The 21528-nt window shown below is 39.8% G+C and overlaps 1 protein-coding gene across 3 annotated transcripts in view; it reads left to right on the forward strand.

Moving 5' to 3' along the window:
• The first annotated feature begins 11286 nt into the window (after positions 1-11286).
• tsnare1 (T-SNARE Domain Containing 1) overlaps positions 11287-21528 on the forward strand; it is a 230379-nt gene continuing 220137 nt past the window's right edge. For all 3 annotated transcript variants that reach the window (XM_055013784.1, XM_055013785.1, XM_055013786.1), the window contains exon 1: positions 11287-11398. The gene's annotated coding sequence lies outside the window, so the exon portion shown is untranslated. The remainder of the gene's footprint in view (positions 11399-21528) is intronic.

The following is a 21528-nucleotide window of genomic DNA, read 5'->3' on the forward strand; positions in this document are numbered from 1 at the left end:
CACGGAGACCAAGCTGCTCGTTGGTGAGTCTGCCACTCTGCATGAGCTGTCGCCTCCAGAATGCTGCTTTTTGGACTCCCCACGTAATTCTAGACACCGTGGAGGTGGAATAGCAACTATTTACAGGAGTAAATTCACCTGTAAGCAGCTCACCTTGGAATCTGTTTACTCCAGTTGCGAGATACAGTTGTTTGAGGTGAGCGCTGTGTCCCCGGTGGCGTGCGCTGTCATTTACAGGCCACCCAAACGCAGTAAAAAAGACTTCTTGGGAGAATTTGAAGACTTTTTATTGGGACTGATGCCCAAGTATGATCGTGTTCTTATTGTTGGTGATTTTAACTTTCACGTGTGTTGCCCGCATGAACCTTATGTCAATGACTTTTTAACACTTATCGATCATTTTAATCTTGTGCAGTCTGTGTCTGGTCCCACACAGAAATTTGGGCATACACTTGATTTGGTTTTAACCCATGGTTTTAAGGTTCCTGATGTAAATATTTGTGATGCAACTTTCTCTGATCATCACCCTGTTGTGTTTGACATTCCGTTGTCATGTCAACCAGTCCTGTCATGCGCTCCTGTCAAACTGTGCCGGGTAGTTAACCCCTTAACTGCCGCTAAGTTTTCGGCTGTATTTTGTGGTGTAGCGCCCTGCTGCACAGACTTAACAAACACAGATGTGGACGCTCTCTTGAATTGTTTTAATTCTGCATGTCAATTTGCTTTGGACTCTGTAGCGCCCATGAAAATGAAAAGTGTGAAATCTCGCTCTGAGCCCTGGCTCAGTGACGTCACTCGCTCTGCGAGACAGGAGTGCAGGAGAGCTGAGCGTCAGTGGAAGAAAGATAAACTTGAAGTTTCCTTCCAGATATTAAGAAGTAGTTTGAGTACTTACCAAAAAAAATGTTAAATCAGCAAAAAATAAGTACTTCTCAGACATCATTGTTTCTAACTCTAACAATCCTCGTGTGTTGTTTCAATCCATAAACAATGTTTTAAATGCTCCTCAGCCGGTCTCTGTTGAGCCCTCAGATGAAATGTGTGAAGCTTTTTTGACCTTTTTCATTAATAAGGTTGAGGACACTAGGGCTCTGATTAGCCCTCCAGTTTATGAACCTCCAGTGTTAGCCATGCCCTCTGTGATTTTTCACAGATTTGAGCCTGTCAGTTTGGCTTCTCTGGAAGACATTGTAGGTAGTCTGAAACCTTCAGGATCACCGAATGATCCCTTACCACCTCGTTTGTTTAAAGAAGTGTTCTCTACAGTCGCCCCTTATGTGCTTGAAATTGTTAACACCAGTCTAATTTCTGGTTGTGTGCCCAAGAGTTTTAAACGGGCAGTGGTGCAACCTCTCCTTAAGAAGCCTGGCTTGGATTCCAACATTATGTCTAATTTTAGACCGATCGCTAAGCTTGCGCTGACCTCAAAACTTCTTGAAAAAATTGTGTACCAGCAATTAAAAGCATATTTAGAGGAGAATTTTGTCTTTGAAGTGTTCCAGTCCGGCTTCAATTCTAGGCACAGTACTGAAACTGCCTTATTGAGAGTTGTTAATGACATCTTTCAAGCTACCGATGGTGGTCACAGTGTCATCCTTGTTTTGCTTGACTTAACTGCTGCCTTTGACACTGTAGACCACCAGATACTACTGACCCGCTTAGAAAGCTCTGTTGGTATCCGTGGCACTGCATTGGAGTGGCTGAGGTCCTACCTCACTGATCGGGAATTCTGTGTTAGGATAGGCTCCTCTCAGTCCAGACTATCCCCTCTAAATTGTGGAGTGCCCCAAGGGTCCATTCTTGGCCCCCTGCTTTTTTCATTGTATCTCCTTCCACTTGGAATAATTTTTAGGAAACATGGCATTGCATTTCATCTGTATGCAGATGATACGCAAATGTACATGCCACTGAAGCAAGGAAATGGCAACAATGCAAAACAGCTACTTGACTGTGTTGAGGAAATCAGGAACTGGTTGTCCTTAAATCTCTTGTTTTTAAATGACAGTAAAACTGAAATGACAGTGTTTGGGCCGAGTGGTGGAACCCCTGCCCTTGATGATTTTGGTGCACTGAGCCAGTATTTTAAGCCTGTGATCACCAATCTCGGTGTAAAACTTGACTGCACTCTCAAACTTGAAGCCCAGGTCAGTTCCGTGGTTAAAACAAGTTTCTTTCAAATCCGACAGCTGGCTAAAGTTAAACCTATTCTGTCTATGAAACACTTTGAAATATTAATCCATGCATTTGTCACAAACCGCCTTGATTACTGCAATGCTCTCTACAAATGGTGCAAAATGCAGCAGCTCGGCTCTTGACTGGGACTAAAAAGAGAGAGCACATAACTCCTATTCTGAAGTCTTTGCATTGGCTCCCTGTACGTTTTAGAATTGATTTTAAAATTCTTTTATTTGTTTTTAAATGCCTTCATGGCCTTGCACCTCAGTATCTGACTGAGCTGGTGCAGCCCTATGTACCTGCTCGTTCCCTTAGGTCAGCTGACCTCTCATGGTTGGTGACCCCAAAGTCAAATAAGAGAAGGAGAGGTGCTCGGTCTTTTGCTGTCGCTGGTCCTAACTTATGGAATGCACTACCTTTGCACCTTCGACAGATCGATTCACTGCCTGTATTTAAATCAGCTCTTAAAACACATCTTTTTACCCTAGCTTTTAATTGATTTTAAGTTGTAATTTTATTTCTGTTTTGTTTTACTCTTTTTTTAATGTCTCATATGTTTTATGTGTGTACTGCACTTTGGTCAACTGTGTTGTTTTGTAAAGTGCATTACAAATAAAGTTGGATTGGATTGGATTGAAAGAAAGCTAAAACTAAAGTGAGACATAGCTACATGCTAACTTTTACAGTTCAATAAATGATTCTGTAAAACCAGTTATCTCTGCTTATTCAGGTCTTCCTTTAATTCTCAGGCAGTGATGTGTAGGGTTTAAAGGGTTGCACATGTTACACCAGTAGAGTGAAGACTAAACGAATGGAATACCAGCCACAGTCAGTGACACAGAAGTGCAATCTGCTGTGTGGATATTCATGAAACAAGTCCTGCTGCCAACGCTGATGCATGCTTTGTGTTTACTCTTCAATCAGCCAATTCCATGATGATGAAGAACAACAGGCAGAGTTGAGTGAATAGCACAGTTAGCCTGAGGGATTGTGCTAGGTATGGATGCAGTCTGCCGATGAACTATAGATCTGATCTGCGTGAGTATAGCGAGCTGTGCATTTATCTGTCTCTCTCTCTCTCTCTCTCTCTCTCTGTGTGTGTGTGTGTGTGTGTGTGTGTGTGTGTGTATGTGTGTGTGTGTGTGTGTGTGTGTGTGTGTGTGTGTGTGTGTGTGTGTGTGTGTGTGTGTGTGTGTGTGTGTGTGTGGTGACACTGAGGAGGCCTGACAGACTTGTCCTCTGTCAGCAGATGGAGGCATGCATAATTCAATCGGGAGGCAGTTTCATGCTGTTTCTCTTCCTGTCTCATCACTGTTCCCAATGACAGACAAAGCAGGATTTGGCTACAGAGGAGAAGCAGGGCTACAAGTTGTCTTCCCTCACTGGCACAGCAGTCGTCTGATACATGACCACCACCCCCAGACATATAAAGAAAGAAGGTCAAAATCTAAATGAGGTGGGTTAACTATGTCCACAAATGTGAGATGTAATGTGTACATATTAGAGTCCCACAAGTTACAATAAATAACCAGTACAAGATTTATTTATATATTGAAACTTAAGGGCTGCTTTTAAAAACACATCATTTCCAAAATTAAATCGATGTTGTTTTTCTTTTCTTTCCTGCTTTCTTACAACAAAGCAGGAAAATGCAACACTGTTCAGCTACATGTCCTATTTTGATGAAAAAAACAGTCATATGCAAATAACTGGCAGCCACAGATAAATATCATCTCAGACATAGACACGTGATAAAATAACTATTTTAGAAAATGCAATGACAGTCAGATAAACATCACTTTAAACATAATGGGTATGATAAAATACACATTGTAGAAACATGAAGGCATAACACAACATTCCAGCAAAATGAACACATAATAAAGTAACTGTTGCACAGAAAGACACCGTAATGTCAAAATAAAGTGGAAACATTTTTAATGGTTTCTTTTAGGCCAGTCAAAGGCAGGTAGGAAGGTGATGGCCTTGCAGTCCCGTTAGAACTGTGTAATCCACTGTATGGGAGACGGTTCCTAATGGCTCCATAGAAAGGTCAAGAAAATTGTTTTTGAAAATTGAGGGTTTTTTTGTTTGTTTGTTTTGATTCTTTTTTTTCAGAACCTTCCCTTCACTCCTCCTTGGATGTCCTGTGCAGTATTGAACTGTGGTAATGTCTGGAGCATCTGTCCTGTTAAATGTCCATCTGTTCCTGTCTGTGCTGTGCCCTGAGATGCATGAGTGACTGGGTCCTACACTCTTCCATAAGTGGGTCAAAAATGACCCGAATGACCGAAATTAAATCTAGGGTGCTGGAAAGGAGGCTCTGACCAACTGCCGAACCTCGGATTCAGGAGGACCAATGTAGATTCTGTCCTGGTCATGGCTCTTTACTCTTGCGGAGCTGTTGAGGGGGTCATGGGAGTTTGACCAGTCAGTCCACACGTTTTGCAGATTTGGAGAAGGCCTACGACTGTGTCCCTCAAGAGGCTCTGTGATGGGTACTGCAGAAGTATGGGGCACCAGGCTCACTGATACGAGCCACTCGGTCCCTGTACAACCAAAGTGAGAGCTGTGTCTGCATCCTTGGACATGTTTCAGATGGGTTTTGGACTCTGCCAGGGCTGCCCCTTGTCTCCGATCCTGTATGTGATGTTCATGGATCTCAAGGTGCAGCCGAGGTGAGAAGGGTGTCTGGTTTGGGGACCTCAGGATCGCATATCTGCTTTTTGCAGATAATGTGGTTCTATTAGCTTCATCAGACATTGACCTTCAGCACGCACTGGAGTGGTTTGCAGCTGAGTGTGAAGCGGCAGGGATGTGGATTAGCACCTCCAATCCGAGGCCGTGGTTCTCTGCTGGAAATGGATGTAAGGATGGATTGCTCCCTCCAGCTTGGGAGGGAGTTGCTTCCCCAAATGAGGGCATTTTAGTATCTCGGGATCTATTTCACAAGTAATGGGAAAAGAGAGTGTGAGATGGACAGGCGGACTGGTGCAGCGACAGCAGTAATGCTGGTGTTGTACTGGACCATCGTGGTGAAGAGGAAGCTGAGCCGCAAGTCAAAGCTCTTGGTTTACCAGTCCATCTATGTTCCAATTCTCACCTATGGTCATGAGCTCTGGTAGTGACCGAAAGAACGAGATCGCGGGTACAAGCAGTCGAAATGAGCTTCCTCTGTAGGGTGGCTGGGCTCAGCCTTAGAGATAGGGTGAGAAGCTCAGACATCTGGAGGGATCTCGGAGTAGAGCTGCTGATCCTTCACGTTGAAAGGAGCCAGATGAGGTGGTTTGGACATCTGATTCGGATGCCTCCGGGCAGGCTTCCTTTGGAGGATTTCCGAACATGTGAACCAGGAAGGAGACATCAGGGCAGACCAAGAACCCACTGGAGGGATTATGTATCTCGTCTGGCCTGGGAACGCCTCGGGATCTCCCAGGAAGAGAGGGAGAGCTGGAAAGTGTTGCTGGGGGGTGGGACGTCTGGACCAACCTGCTTCATCTGCTGCCTTTGAAATGTGGCCCTGGAAAAGCGGAAGACAATGGATAGACGAGTGGAATTTGCATTAAAATACCATGTCTAAAATTATCCATACCCCTATATACTTTTGAGAAAATTCTGTCTCCTTCCAAACAGCCCTGGTAATCCCTGTGTGTTTTTACACAGTTTTTACACTGCCAAAGAGGCGGAGCCTCGGCAGAGTAGTAAGTTAGTTTCATTTTTATTTATCTGCATTTTTCATTTGTCTCCTACATTCACAGATTACTGCAAACTCAAAATGCAATTATAGCAATTATATTCAATATTGTACGACTTTTTGTAAACTAAAGCACTTTCAGTGTCCTCTAAAGTGGTCTATTATGGGATGGCTGCACCGTTAGCCGTTAGCAGGACTGTCGTAGCTTAAGTGCATTGAGGTGATGTTGTCGGCTTGAAGTGCTGCAGTGATCAGAAAACTCTTTGTTGCACAATTTACACACAACCAGGCTTTTATCCAAGCTGCCATCAGGAAGATTTTTAAAAGAAAACTTTCCTCCCAACCATAGACTGGCTCCAAAAACGGAAGTGTCAAAAACTTGCAATATCACACCATCCGCCAGGGGCTGTCTCCAAAAAGCTCTGGCTCCATAAACCCCAATTCATCACGGGAAAAACTAAAATTTGATAGACTGCTTTTTTCAGGATTCAGGATTTTTTTCCCCGTTAGTTTTCATGGTCAAACTGAGAGATCAGGTGGCCGATCTGAGATTAAATCAATACTGAATTTTATATTGGGCATTAAAGTTTTGCAAAGCCAAGGGGCGGGGCTACTTGACTGACAGTCTGGTCTGGAATGATTGACGGGTGCTATGGAGGAGGCAGCCCAGATGCTCATTCACCGTAAACTCTATTCTCGTTTGGATTAACTCTGATATGATCACTGTTGGTTTATTTATCGGTGCAGCAGCAGAACATTTTCCACAGATAGTTTTTCTGCCTGTTGGCTTGTTTTAACCAGTTTTCTACCTTCAGCTGATTCTACCAGCAGACACTGAAAGGACTCTGATAGTTCCGTAAGCGTTTATTTTCTTAATGGTGCCGCTTTTACTGCACTTTATATGCAACTTTAGTGTCAGATATAATGTGTGCCATGCACTCCAGATGTTGGTGGAGTTTATTTCTGTGTGTGTTGACCAGAGAAGAGAGTTAGCATCCAGTAAATATTAGCTTTAATGTAAGCGATGCTAACCGAGCTAGCTGCTCAGTTGTAGCCTGATTAAAGCTAATGTAGCATTAAGCTAATGATGTTTGTGTTGTGTTTCATGTAAACAGCTGAAATGTGTTGTGTTACTGTAATGTGGTACATTTAGTTAATAAAACTGTCAGTGGAGACGCTGGTTCACATTAATGTAATGTTTAGAAAACCTAAATGTGATTAAAACAGTGAGGTTAAGGTTCTGTGTTGTCAGTAGTCCTGAATATCTGCTGAGTCTCTGAAGTTAAACTGGAAAAAACAGTAAATTTACTCCATAACGGTTAATGTTGTTTAATGACTGATTCACATGTTGTAGTGCTTCTTACTGCAATGTAGATTGGAAAAATAAACTTCCAGAATATGATCAAAGTAATGATGAATTACGGTGGCTGAGAGGTGCAAACCAAATTTACATAATGCAAAACACTTTTACAAAGCTTGAGACAAATTTACATTGAGGAAAACATTTTTACATATCATAAAACACAATTACAAGTTCTGAAACAAATTTACATTTTAGAAAAAAAATGTACAAGATGCAAAACACATTTACAACCTCCAAGACAAATTTACAAGTGACGGAACACTTCTACAAAGCTTGAGACAAACCTGTCCAGGGTCACTTTAAAATGAACCTCTGCTGTTGATGCTGATACTGTGACATCTGTCTTCATCTCAGGTGTCTCATGTTCACTGTGAGGATCTTCTGAGTGAAGCCAGCAGAAGGAAAACCTCATCTGGTTGTGAAGAAGGAGACTGAATGGATGACATCCTCAGTGAACCACTTCCTGTTTAACTTTCACTTATAGAACGACAGACCAACTGTTCCAGCAGTTTATTATTCTCTGTTCTTAGTATTCACAGGTTCCATTCATCACCTTTAACTGCATCTCTGCTGTTGTAGCAGAATGATAATACAGAGCACATTTTCCTATCATTTATATTAGATACGTAGCATTAAAACATCAAGGTCAAGAGCTTCATTATTTCCTTTATTGCACGTTTAAGAACTACATTATTTAACAATTGTGAACTGTAAAGATGTGTAAACACATATAATAAATGGATCAAATAAATAATGTGTTGCTGACAGTGAAATGTAAAAACTGAACAGTCACAAGACAAGTTGTATTATGAAGAGAGGAGCTGAATCTGCAGCATTATTGTTCTTACTGGAAGGATGAGGAGGACATCAGTGCTGCTCTTCCTCACAGTGATGAAGGAGAAAAGACTCTTCAGACAACCACAGCTGGATGTTCATGTTCTCTGGAGCTCTCAGTCCATCAGACCAGATGTTCCCAATGATCCAGACCAAGGCTGGAAGGAAAAGACACTAACAGTGAGGAAAAGATCTCCAAGGTTCTTTCAGTCCAACTGCTGGAACATTAAATATGAGAGTGAACACATCAGGATATGAATGGAACACAATACAGTGTTGTGTTTTGTCCTATTTTTTAATCTTATGGAAATGTTTGTTTTCCCGGTTGAGGTAAAAGAACATTTTATTGCCTTAGATGGACAATAAAGTTTATTCTATTTATTCTAATGTATCACTAGCATTAACATGAGCTCCACAGTTATCTGACCATACACTGTTGGAGTGAAAAAAATGTCTAAAACAAAGAACAGAGATATTAAGTCAGAACTGAACTGAGAGATTAACATTCATAACTAACAGAGTTCTGTGGAGGAACATTAACGTAAATTCATTTATATCTGCTGATCATTAATGAACTGCACCTCGAGACAGCAGTTATGGAGCTGTTATGAGTGATCGACTGTGCTCTGCAGGAAACTTAGCTACAGCTAACAGTTAACTAATTTATGACACTGACAAACCTGATTTAGCATCAGCGTTAACACTAAATGAGGAAACATAACCTCAGATTTACAGAACAATTTTAAAACACGATGTTAGAACATGTTTATATCAGAGGTTACAGTCTGATGTTAACTTACAGTAACTTCACTGCTTTATATGTGATGTTGTCCAGATGTGGAGAAGAGTACAACTAGTTACAAAAATGACTTACCTGTGGAGTTTATCTTCACTTTTGAGGGCTAATGTTGTTAGCAGCAGCAGCTAAACAGCAGAAGCCATAAATGTGGGCGGGACAGCTGAACATGAGTGACGATCATTCATGGATAAGTGAAACACTTAAAGATGAATGAATGGATATAATGTTGGTCCTCTGCATCTGTCATGAAATGCTCTCATGTCAAGCTCTTGAGCAATACAATGCAATATCAGCAGTATTTAATGATAATATACATCATGTACAGACCGAACACAACATTCCTGTAATTTTATATGTCACTATGGAAAAGTGTTGCCAGTTACTAGAATTATTTTTGACCTATGATGTAATCGCTATATGATTAAACAAGATATTACTGAAAATTTTACCATAGAAATGCCAATAATTGGTTAAATTGGTAAAACACACACACACGCACACGCACACACACACACACACCTACACACCTACACACACACACACAACTATACTTTAAACCTAAGGTTTCCTTATTCTCTGGATTCACCTTTTCATTCTCCTTTTAGCTCAGGTTCAGTCTCAACCACTTGCAGAGAGGACAACATAGAGTTCAGAAAAAGTTGACTGAGACCATAAAATCACAACAATATTTTCAAAAGCTAGCAAAAATGCTCCATTTGTGTTTGTAGGTAGTGTGTGATTGGGCTACAGTCTCTTGGTTCCTGTACAGACATGCATCCTCGCCAACAGAGATGTATTTCTGTTATTGTTTACTCTGTTCATGTCAGTTATTAAACATTATAAATGATGTTTTTATCATCATAATTGTTGCTGTGTGGCAGCTTGTTACACACTGACAGCATGAAGATGAAGGAAAGACAGGAGAACTTTAGATCAGCACAGACATGGACAACACAGCCTGGCTGAGATCCAAAGAAGTCATTAACAGCTCGATTACCACATAGATCAGTCTCACTCTGGACAGGGCAGCTGGCCACTGTCTCTGTAGTTTTTTTTTCTTGCCAAATGCACCGTACGGACCCGATAGTGGAAGAGTGTGAAGGTCACTTTGGTGTCAGTGAGGCAGATGTCTCAGTGGAGGCAATGCCCCTGGTGAGAACACAGTTTTTGGGTAAAAGAGCTGCAGCAGTCAGAGCAGAGGAGGGTTCAGCTGCACAACACGGCGTAACAGAGCTGAGAGGAATTTTAATGCCAGAGAACTGTGCAGAGTTAAACTTTCCAAAATAAAATCCTCACACATGTTTGATGAAATATCTAAGTACACACAATGTAGCTGTAAAGTTATGGTTCAAATATTAAAGTATAGTGTGGGTCAAAATTTTTACTTTACCCAATTGGAGGCAATCTGATGCAAGAAAACAGCACCAGGCCAATCCAAATGCAAAAAAGAATGATAAATCTGCCATTATGACTTCCTTAATGGTTACTTCCCTGTATGATGATTGAAAAATGGTGATGGTCACCTCTGCTGACAGCTGATTTTAATGTCACAACAACCGAAGCCAGAGTACAAGACTATACATAATCAATCCCAGTCTAGATAACTGGTAGTGTTTTAGGAATAAGATGCTAAAAATGTAAACAAAACATGGCCTAATGGTTAAGAATTGGGAAATGGAACATTTGAACAGAAACTGTCACACCCTTTCAGTTTCTCCGCATGCCTCCTGTCAGCCAGGCATAGCCCACAATGGAGATCTGCAGGAAGCAGAAAGGGAGTGGTGCAGATCTAGTGTGAGAATGGTCAGACTTGGCTCAGACCTGCTGTCCAGCTGGGTTCACTGTCAGTCTTAAGCTCCAACTTGGGTCTGAGCCCAGTGGTAAGGCCTAAAGCCAAAGCAGCTTAAGGCCGAGTGTCCTTACTGCCGGCACCGCTACACCATTACAGTTGTCTGCAATATGTAATACAACAACAACAACTACTACTACTACTGCTACTACTACTATTGCTATAAATAATATTTACACAAGATGAAAAAGTTAAGGACTCTCCCACTACTTCCAACTATTTCTATCAGATCAAATTCTGTTTTGAAAGGTGGTGCGTACATTCCCTCCTTCAACAAACTCAGATCTTTAGAGCTTCTTAAAAACATACATTATACCTTCACATAAAAGGTTAAAAACCCAGATACTAAATCTATCTATCTATCTATCTGTCTGTCTGTCTGTCTGTCTGTCTGTCTGTCTGTCTGTCTGTCTGTCTGTCTGTCTGTCTGTCTGTCTGTCTATCTATCTATCTAGATATAGATATAGATATAGATATGTATTGCATATTGTATGTTTTATATTGTATATTGCCCAGGCCATCCCTTCAACTACAAATCCCAGAGTTCTTTTCCAGAGCTTAATCTGGTCATATGACCAGCCAGCAGGAGCAGGTGGTTTATGGTCATATGATGTTGTTAGCCGAGGCTGAGGAGCAGCAACATTTCAGCTGAATCACAGCCCACATCACTCCCTACATTGAAAGGTAAAGCTGGAGGAATACCTCCTTTTAACCCTGTGTTTTTCTGCCTTTAGTGACGGATGCTGCAGCCTCACACAGAGGCAGGAGGCGGAGGAGAGGGGAGGAGAAGGGAGGGAAGGATGAGGGGGATGGGAGGCCATCAGAGATAACTCTCCGTTGCTTTCTCTAGACAGCAAGGGAGCACAGATGTTTGCACTGTGTAACTCTATCTGCTGAAAAGACATTGTGCCTGCAGGTTGTGTATGAGGAGTATGTGTTTTTGGATGGATGCCAGAGATGTAGAGATGTGCACAGATCTGATCAAGTGAAGGGATGGATATGTGACTGTGCTACAATCACTTCCTCTTCTATTATAAGAGTCCCTCTGGAAGGCAGCATTATATATATATATATATATATATATATATATATGTGTGTGTGTGTGTGTGTGTGTGTGTGTGTGTGTGTGTGTGTGTGTGTGTGTGTGTGTGTGTGTGTGTGTGTGTGTGTGCGTGCGTGCGTGCGTGTGTAAGTCAGTCAGTTTAAATTCAGTGTTTTGATTAGCTTTTCATAGCAAGGATACAGACAAATAAATCAAACCATAGCTGTGAAGTAGGGAGGGAAGGTTGAAAAAAACAAAGACAAAACAGCAAAATAAATTTAAAAAAAATAAATTGAGCTAAAGCATTTTGAGTTTGGTCCACCCAAAATAATTTGTGGGTTTAAATCTCTGAAAATGGTCAATGTATACCAAACTTTTTGCTATTTCTTCATTAAGCCCAGGCTCAGTTTGGGTCGACTGTCTAGGTTAGAGTCAGGTTTACAGAACAGGCCGGTCATGTACCATGTTCATTCTTTCACAGTTGACATGAATATCAGCCTGCTGTGAATTAGCTTAGCTAAGCAGACTGGAATCATTCGCTTCACACAGCTGACCCTGTCCAGATGGAAGAAGGTGACTGGACATATCATTTTACCTATTTTCCATCTTTTCTGTTAAAGGCACTACACTAAAATCATTTGCCAAATATTGTTTAGGTCTCTCTCTTGCCATTAAAACAGCTCTCAATGTTTAGCTGGTTGGTATGTGGTAAAGAAGCATCCATATGAGGGCCAGGACCCAGTTTTTCTCAGCAGAACATTGCATTATTCAATTCACATGCCAGAGGTTTCAATGTTGTGTATTACTACAGATGTGTTTTCAAAGCACTTTAATCTTAATATTATTGTTCCCTATTTGAACCCAGTGTGCTGCAGTAGACTATAGAGTTCACTGCACTGTTACTGCAAATGGAAATGTACTAATGAAATCACAATCACCCCAGTAATGTAGAATGGATACTTGTTATGAATTTAGAGCACAGTTACAAAAACGTTTGGTTCTCCACTCTACAGAGCAAACTGTACACTTATGGGGCATCCCCAGTCATCCTCTTTAGAGCCTGTAGGTTGATGCTTGGGTAGATCAACAGCTTGGGTTAAGCAAAGAATAATGTTTGTAGAGACAGCTGTAGACAACAACACTGATGAACAGAAGGACAGCAGAACACTCTGGCTGATGCTGCTAAATAATATACAAGAAAAACATCCAAGACTGTCCATAACTTTAGGGACAAGACAAGGGATCGCCCAATTTTGTTCTCCATGAACTATACTGATGGTGATTATTGGTCTCCAAGAAAGACAGATGACCAATATTAGGAACCAATATGCATTAAATGTAATGTTTTAACAGCATGTGATAGCAGGAACCTGTCATTCATAACTAGGCTTTTTCATTAACATGGGTGACTTTAACTGAATATGTAAAATAGAAATAGCAGTGAGTAAATTAGGAAGCTTTTGTATGGTTATGTCCACTGAGACTGATCAATTGGTCTCCTTCAGTTCTGTCTGCTGTTTGTCTCCATTTTCTTAATCTTTCACTGTTCTATCACTCCTATTTCCCACTAATATCCAGAGCTTAATGCATATTATTGTTTTCTAGACTGCTTCAGGGTAATCTGTGGCTGCCTTCTAACTTAGCCGCTAGCTGTTAGCATAGCCTTAGCCACTGTTAGAGACTGTTAATTTCCTGCTTTGTAGCAGTGGCTTGTGTTCCTTGTTCAATTTTTGCAGTCTTTACTTGAGAGACATTTCAGAGACTACAGACAGTGAGTAGCGCATTTATTTTATCAGTAATTTGTCAATAAAAATACCGATACCGATAATCAGAAAAATGACAAATATCGTCTGTCTCTAGATAAGACTGGTTCAAGTAGAAATAAGAACTTCCATTTTACAAGCTTGGAACTGCAGAAACATTGACTTCAGCATTTTGATGCACAGTTGACAGGCAGATTTAAATGTCATCTGCATAGTAGAAAAGTGGCAGGAGATAATTTAAGGTTCTTACAGTGATGGTGTAAACTTATCTGCCAGAGAACAAGAATCAATGAGACAATGAGAATGGGATCCAGGACAGAGTTTCAGATGAGGATGAATAGCTTCCTACAGCAGCTGAAAAACTTCTATCAGAGATTTAGGGCAGAAATTCCTCCAAGGGTGACACGGAGACACCTCTCTACTGCCTAAATCTGTTGACAGAAAAAGTGTCAGAAACCTGCACTTAAATCTAACATTACCGAAACAGAGATTAGTTTGACCAGTGCAACCGAGAGAAGCACCTTAATAATAGTGTGCTTTTATAAGACAGTTATATGCTTCTTAACAATCACTCTTTGTCAGAAATAGGCTGAAAAAAAGAACAAATTAGAGGTAGAGGTAGATCTGTAATTTAGGAATAAAGCAAGGTGATGATTTGCTTTCTTAAAAAAGTGAAAAACAGCTTGTTTGACATAAATCATGGACATGACCAGATACAGTATCAAAGAACTGGTGACTATAGAGAGTGAGTGGCACTTTTAGAGGGAGATAAAGGTACAATGTGGAGGATAGAAGAACTTTCTATCCTGACTACCAGGTCTGTGAGCGTGTGGAGTGTTGTTAAAGAAAATAAGAGAGGAAATTAAATTGACTGTTTTCTGCATATACCCCATATAACTGTAATGTATACGGAAGCTGCGTAGTGTGTAGGTGTACAGTTACATGTTGCAAATGAGTCACCATTTTAATATCACATAACTTAGAAAGTTAGAAAAGTATATGGGTGTTAAATGAAGTTCATTAATATAATCTTGAGTCTCTCCATTTGGTATGTCTGGAATGATGCTTATCAGGATGTTAGCCAGAGTATATGTAACAGGATGTTGAATGCTGGGTGGTGCGTGACTCAAGATGACTCATTGATCATCTAACTGATCTGGACAGCAGATTGTTCTCTTCCTACTCTCACTTTTTTCTTCCTATTTGTTATTCTAGTTGCAGTTTGATTATCTATTAATAGGTAAGGTTATTCAGTGATGAATCAGTGTGTTCAGTTTTGCCAACATTTGCCCATCGGGACAAAGGGACCTAGTGTGGGATTCTGTTGTTTCAGAACTGTACTTTGAGAAAACTTTAGTGGCTGGTGCATCATTATTCCTGTTTTGATCTTTCTCATAGTGGATATTTTAGGGATATGTGCAGAAGGACATGCTTAAATAAGTGAGTTGCTTTCACTATAGAAGCAGCAAGAAACAGTGTAAACATATTCAGTTTTCCTCTTCTTCTTGTTATTATTATTATTATTATTATTATTTTATTGTTATTATTATGCTTTGGATTGCTACTTATTGTAGCTTAGAGCTTGACCTTGAGTTGGATCTCATATGTATCAGGCTGGTTACACAAATGGATTGAAAATAGCCCTTGTTTTGTGCCTGTGTATGGATTGCTTTACACACACCATACTTTTGTTGTCTAACTTCAACATCAGAAACCTAAGTTTGTCTACCTTTTGTGAGGCCTTCATGACTTTGAAAATACCATGTGACCAAGGCAAATATAGCAGATTCCTGTTTTCATCTCAATATGTGTACAGTACACTTGATGTAAACTGAGATGACAGTTTGCAGGGTTTGTCTCATGTAAAGTGTCTAGTATTGAAATCTGTGCAGGGACACACCCAGACATTTATCTGTGTCAGCATTGCATGAGATCCACAACCTTCACTGCATGTGTGGATAAGGTTTACATATGGCTCCCATTCAGAACCGCCATCTGCTGTGTTATCTGTACAAATATATGATCATCCTTTGGCAAACAGCGACAGTCAGACTACGTAAATAATTAGGTTTTGCTTGGCATTGTGTGATCGTTTTAGCAGTGCACTGCACACTGGCCATTGTACACGTAACAATAAACATCTCCCACTAGTCATTTATATTTCCCTGCACAGTGTCTTTACCAGAATGCCTTTACATTAGTATGACTATTCAAGGTCCTGAGAACATGATTGATAGTTTTCTTGGGGAAAATTATTTTATCTAATATTTTTCTAACACAATTGCTATTTTCCTAACACCACCACCACCAGACCAACAGGTAATCTTTGCAGGCAGATAGATGAATAGAAAGATAAATCAGGTGAGAAAATAGCAAAAATAAGCTTCTGAAAACCAATAACTCCACAAATGAGTTAGGGGTTCAAGACTACTGAAAGTCTTCGAAGTACGGATTAATGCTTTTTGTCCATTTAATTGTTTTGGACAGAGACTGTGTATTAGGCTGTAAGCACTCACAAAACATGCATCACCTACATACAGTACTGTGCCAGAGCACATCCTACAGATTGGATAGAAGAACAAAGCTGCTCTCCTACTTGCTTCTGCTTTCACTATGTAGCCTCTCTTGAAATTTTTACACACAGGTGATGGCAAGGCAAAAAGTGAGATAACCAGATGGATGTGAGTGACAGAAAAAAAGCCAAGACAAGTTTATTTCATCTTTCATGATAAAAATACCCTCTTTACACTTTGAAGGGATTACATATCTCATCTGGCCTAGAAAAGCCTCAGATTCCCTAGGAGGAGATGGAGGTGTGGTTGGTGAAAACAGTGTTGGGGTTACATAGATTTACCTGCTGCCATCACGTGGTGGACAACTGAGACATGAACTTCCAGCAGATCCTGTAAGCTGCAAGGTGATGCAGCTGCAGCTCAGGCTTGTTTCAACACATTCCCCAACACCCTTCCACAGGACCACTGTCAGTTGGTATCACTGCTGACCAGGAGCACCACACAAGCCTAGCTCTTTGGACAAGCTATAACCCAGTCATCTGACCATAACAATTTGGACCTCACCTGTTTGTTCCCACAATTCTAACATTAGCTGCCTAATACATACCAGACCTTAATATATGTCATGGTACCAAGATGACCAAGGCCTTTTCTCACAGTAATCAATTTTCCAAACAATAAATACCTAGCCTCCAAAGACCTGGCATTCACGTATGTGGACAACTTTTTTTTTTTTTCAAATAGAGTGTATTGTTCATACTACTACTACTACTGCTACTACTACTAGTAATAATAATAATAATAATAATAATAATAATAATAATAATAATAATAATAATAATAATAATAATAATAATAATAATAATAATAATAATAATAATAACAATAATAATAACCATACAAATATAATGGAAATATGATACATATAATAATCAGATATTAGATATTATCTGATTATTACATTTAATGGTTGCTTATTATCCCAAATAACTAGAAGAAATCTAAAATGCAGCCCAATCAAAGCTCAGGTGTTAGAGGCTAGAGAAGGACAAGTGTATCCTGCTCACTACGCTCCGCCAACAAAAGGTTCCTGATCCAACCTCCACAACAGGACCAGTCCATAGCTAGACTCTCCTCTATGGTTCTAGATCCTTGCTTGTGTTGTATGTACTCTCAGGTGTATGTCACTTTGGATTAAACCATCTGCTAAATGGAATTGTAGAATTTTAGATTTTTTAAAATATATTTTTACACAAGTATCATGAAAAGTTACTGAATTGTTGTCAAGAGTAGGCACAGTTCAAGCTTACAACAATATCAACACTGCAAGCTCTTGTTTAAGATTTTAGGGCATAATATGCACATCAGTCAAAATGTCTCAAAAGCAAATTGTCATAGCTAGTAGATGTGTTAGCTATACGATACACCCTTTTGATTTTAAAAGAATCCCTGGCCTTTTTTGCACCAGTTACTTAAATTCCTAGACTAGCCAATGTCTATATTATGGAGTGTATTATATGCAGCACTGTAATAGTAGAGGTTTTAACAAACATTGTTGCCTGTAGCAGGGCTTTACACCTTTAGCCTTGTTGTGACATGAACGATGTTAAGGGAATGCAAATATTTTCTTCCTGCCATTCAGGGACTGAGTATTGGAGCTCTCCTAATAGCTTAAGTAAGTGACTTGAATGCTGGATGGCAAGTGAGACCCTTTAGTAAGGACAGAGAGTAAAGGGAAAGGAGCCCTTTTCTGGATTTAATTTGTGGATTCAGGGAGACAAGAGGCCTTGCCGTCTGAGATAACAAGGCTGGGTTCTGTGATGTGTGAATAATGACTGGACAGAGGTTTAGACATCATTAGAATAATCAGTCCGGATGAGGATGGAGATGCGCAGCAATACATGGGAGGTCTACTGATGGCTGATAGTACACTAATTAAGATGCTGCTAGTGCATGGTAGTCTTTTTTGACAATGCAGATGTGCTATGATCCATCCTCTGTCAGGGAGTTTTGTTTTAATATGCTTCTGCTCATTGTTTCATCCTGATTTGCCCATTAAATTCCATTCATTTTTTAGTTCTTTATTCATTATACTTGCATTTTCCCTGTGTGAATTGTGCTCTGTTGTAGAGCTCTGTTAGACAGTTTTGCTTAAGCAATTGTATTGTATTTGTAATTGTAATTGTATTATTATTATTATTTATTTTATTATTTTAAAGAGACAGATTTTACTTTGTTCTTCATTTTGCTGATGCAAAGCATTTGAGCTTTGGGGAAAAATTCTGCTCACTGCTGTTGGAGAGCATTCAGCATGTTTGAGTTTTTATTGCATTCCGCTACTCATCTTGCTGTCTCCCGGATTGGAAACCCCATTGATCATATCAGATTGCTTAAGTAATTGATTGTTACTGGTTATTAACCTCCCAGAACTTTGGACCCACTTGCCAGCCAGTGAGAACAGCCTGTAATCAGTCACAAATGGCAGCCGCTAATGAAATTAGTTCCTGGTTCTGCCTCACAACTTTGTTTGTTCCACAAAGTATTGGCAAGGGCATAGAGATGCCATGGTTTACTCTCCCCAGAGAATGGAGTGATAGAACAACAGAATGCAGATAATGAGCTGCTGTGTCTGTGTTGTCTCTTTGTAATTACTCCAATGTCTGACCAAAATATAAAGATGAGGACATGAAAAGTTGTACTTGGAACAGTTTGTCTACCACCAGGGCAATCACTGCAGACACAAGGTTTGAACTGTATTCATAGTAAACTATCAGTATGTGTCTCTAATTGTAGACTATACCTAAAGACATGTATAGGTTTTGAATCCTCCCTCTTTTTATTTATTTATTTTTTTGTTTCAGTTGCTTTAGAACATCTTGCATATAAAAAGTACTTGTGAAAAGTGTTTTACAGCAAACATTTATTTGTTTGGAAATCTCATACAGAGATGTTCCAGTAAGGCTGCATTAATAAATGTCTGATCTTTAACCTACTGAAGAATGTTGGCGCTCGATCCCAATCTACCAGTAAAATAGACTATGTGTAAGATAGCTCCTGCGCGTTCGTTGAATAAGCAATAGGAGAAGATAAATAGGTCTCACTACAATTGTTTATTTAGCAGAAAATTGAATATAACAGAACAGAATTCTGGGTCCAGACTCCGTTCCCTAACAGCAACAGAGACACTGTCAGTTCATGAAGTCTGACTATGCCTAGTTCCACCCTGACCCACACTTATATACTACTACAGAATCATGCAGGCTTTTTTGGTGTCTTCTTCCTCTGATTGGCTTCTTCTCTCATCCTGTCGGCTCATGCACGGCTCGTGAGTGCACTCCTTGTTCTCCTTCTCACCTCAGGGTGGAGGCAACCCTTCCCCTGAAACGCTGATCGGGTCCCAGTTGTGTCGTCTTCAACATGAGATACTGCCCTTGTTGATCTCTGAAACACAGAAGTTCACACGGCCCCAGACACCAAGTGCTTTTCCACTGCAGCATACTACTCTAAGTTACAACTACTGATATATGTATGTGAATTATCCTAAACTTCTACAATAAAGGCACACCAGTTAATAAACAAAAATTATTTAAGGTGCAATAATCCCACAAGAATCGTTCTCTTTTGATGTTTCTAGTCTTGCAAGGTCATAATTGTTGCCTGTTTACAAATCCAACAGACACAGCAAAATATGATATATTTTTAAAATTGTTATTATTATTAATATTATTATTATTGTTATTATTATTGTTATTATTATTTTATAGATAACAGTCTGTCTAGCTCTATCCTGGAAGAAACATCTGCCTGTTTAGTTGATAAATGTTTCACTATGTTCACAAGCTTCATCAAACTCCAACAGCTGCAATGTGTGTCGCAAAAGACTACTACCTGTGCTACTATTAAAGATGGAGATCATTTACATTTGGTGTTTCTGAACCTATCTGCACAGATACACAACAGAAGTACCTTAACATGCAATGCCTATGATGGCCACTGGGGGTGGTTCCAAAAAATCATTGACTCTATCTGGTTCCCATTCAAAAGCATGGCATTCTCTGTACAGGTATAGTGCTGAACACATTTATTAGACCACCTGTCATGAAAATGACAAAGCAAATATTTTAGAAATCTGTCAAAAACTTGTTTCTTTGTTATTTATTATGCAAATAACAAACTGGAACAACTAAATAGTCCTTATTCACATATACTAACCAAAAATCTTAATATTTAATTTGACCTTCTTTGGTCCTGATAACAGCTGCATTCTTGCTGCCATTGTTTTAATGGACTTTTCAACAATCACTTATTTAGTTCCAAATAGTTTCTAGCTGTTCCCAGGGACGTGGTTTGGTGAAGCTTTTGTGCCATTCTATTTTTGAATTCAATAAATCTCATATCTGTTCAATAGGATTCAAGTCTGGACTTTGACTTGGTCAGTCATCAGTTTCAGTACTCCAGATTCTTTTTCTTGGTCCAGTCGTCTCTACACAGCTTTGAAGCATGAATGGGGTCATTGTCTTCTTGGTATATGAACCCATGACCAATCAGGTTCCATCCAGAAGGGATTCCATGATGCACCAACATGTTGTGGTAGACCTTCACTGTGTTTCACTGTGATGCATCTAGCATCAAATGTTCACCAGCTTTTCTGCAGACATAAACACAACGATGCTGACTGAGCAGTTCAAACTTGGACTCGTCCATCCAGAGTACCTTCTTCAAGTCATCTACAGTCCAGTGTTTGTGCTCTGTGGCAAAGTTTGGGCGTTTATGGATGTTTGGAGATCTCAATAATGGCTTCTGAGCAGCTATTATTCCCTTTGAGACTTGTTCCTTCAGTTGCTTACTTATGGCCATTCTGGAGACTTTCTCACATTCTGATCTAGAAGCTTTAATCTCTGTCTGAAGATCAGCAGTGGTCTTCCTTCTGTCTCTGGTACTTCACATCTTGAGGTGTCTGACATCTGCTTCAGTTAGCTTTAGTTGTCGGCCTCTTCTTTGGCACATTTTCTAAATACCAGTCTCTACAATGGAGTCCAAGCCAGACTTGACCACGCTGTGAGAACATTTTATATCTTGCCCTATTTGTCTCAAAGACCATCCAGCATCATGAAATGTTTTAATTCAGATTCTGTCTTTCTCAGTGAGTTCCCTACACTTCACCATTTTAAACAGAAGTGAAGAATTTCAAATTGAATTCACATTTTTATATCCAAATTTGAGCCAGGAGACTGGAATTCTCGGAGAAATCACAGATTAATCAAGAATTACAAACAACCACTACAATATTTTTTTCCTGTTCAGAAATGCAGGCAAATAACTGTAATTGGACATCTCAGTCCAAAAATAATAATGTGCTTTGCCATTTTTTTCTGCTTTTTTTGTAAAACAGCAAATTAAAAAATTCTGGATCCTGGATAACAACAGTAATTCTATTTTACCATTAAAGATATCATTTTTATTAAAAAACTGGCACATAATGGTGGACAAATCATT

Source organism: Amphiprion ocellaris, chromosome 9 (genome assembly GCF_022539595.1).
Source record: "Amphiprion ocellaris isolate individual 3 ecotype Okinawa chromosome 9, ASM2253959v1, whole genome shotgun sequence".
In the NCBI taxonomy this organism is placed as follows: Eukaryota; Metazoa; Chordata; class Actinopteri; family Pomacentridae; genus Amphiprion; species Amphiprion ocellaris.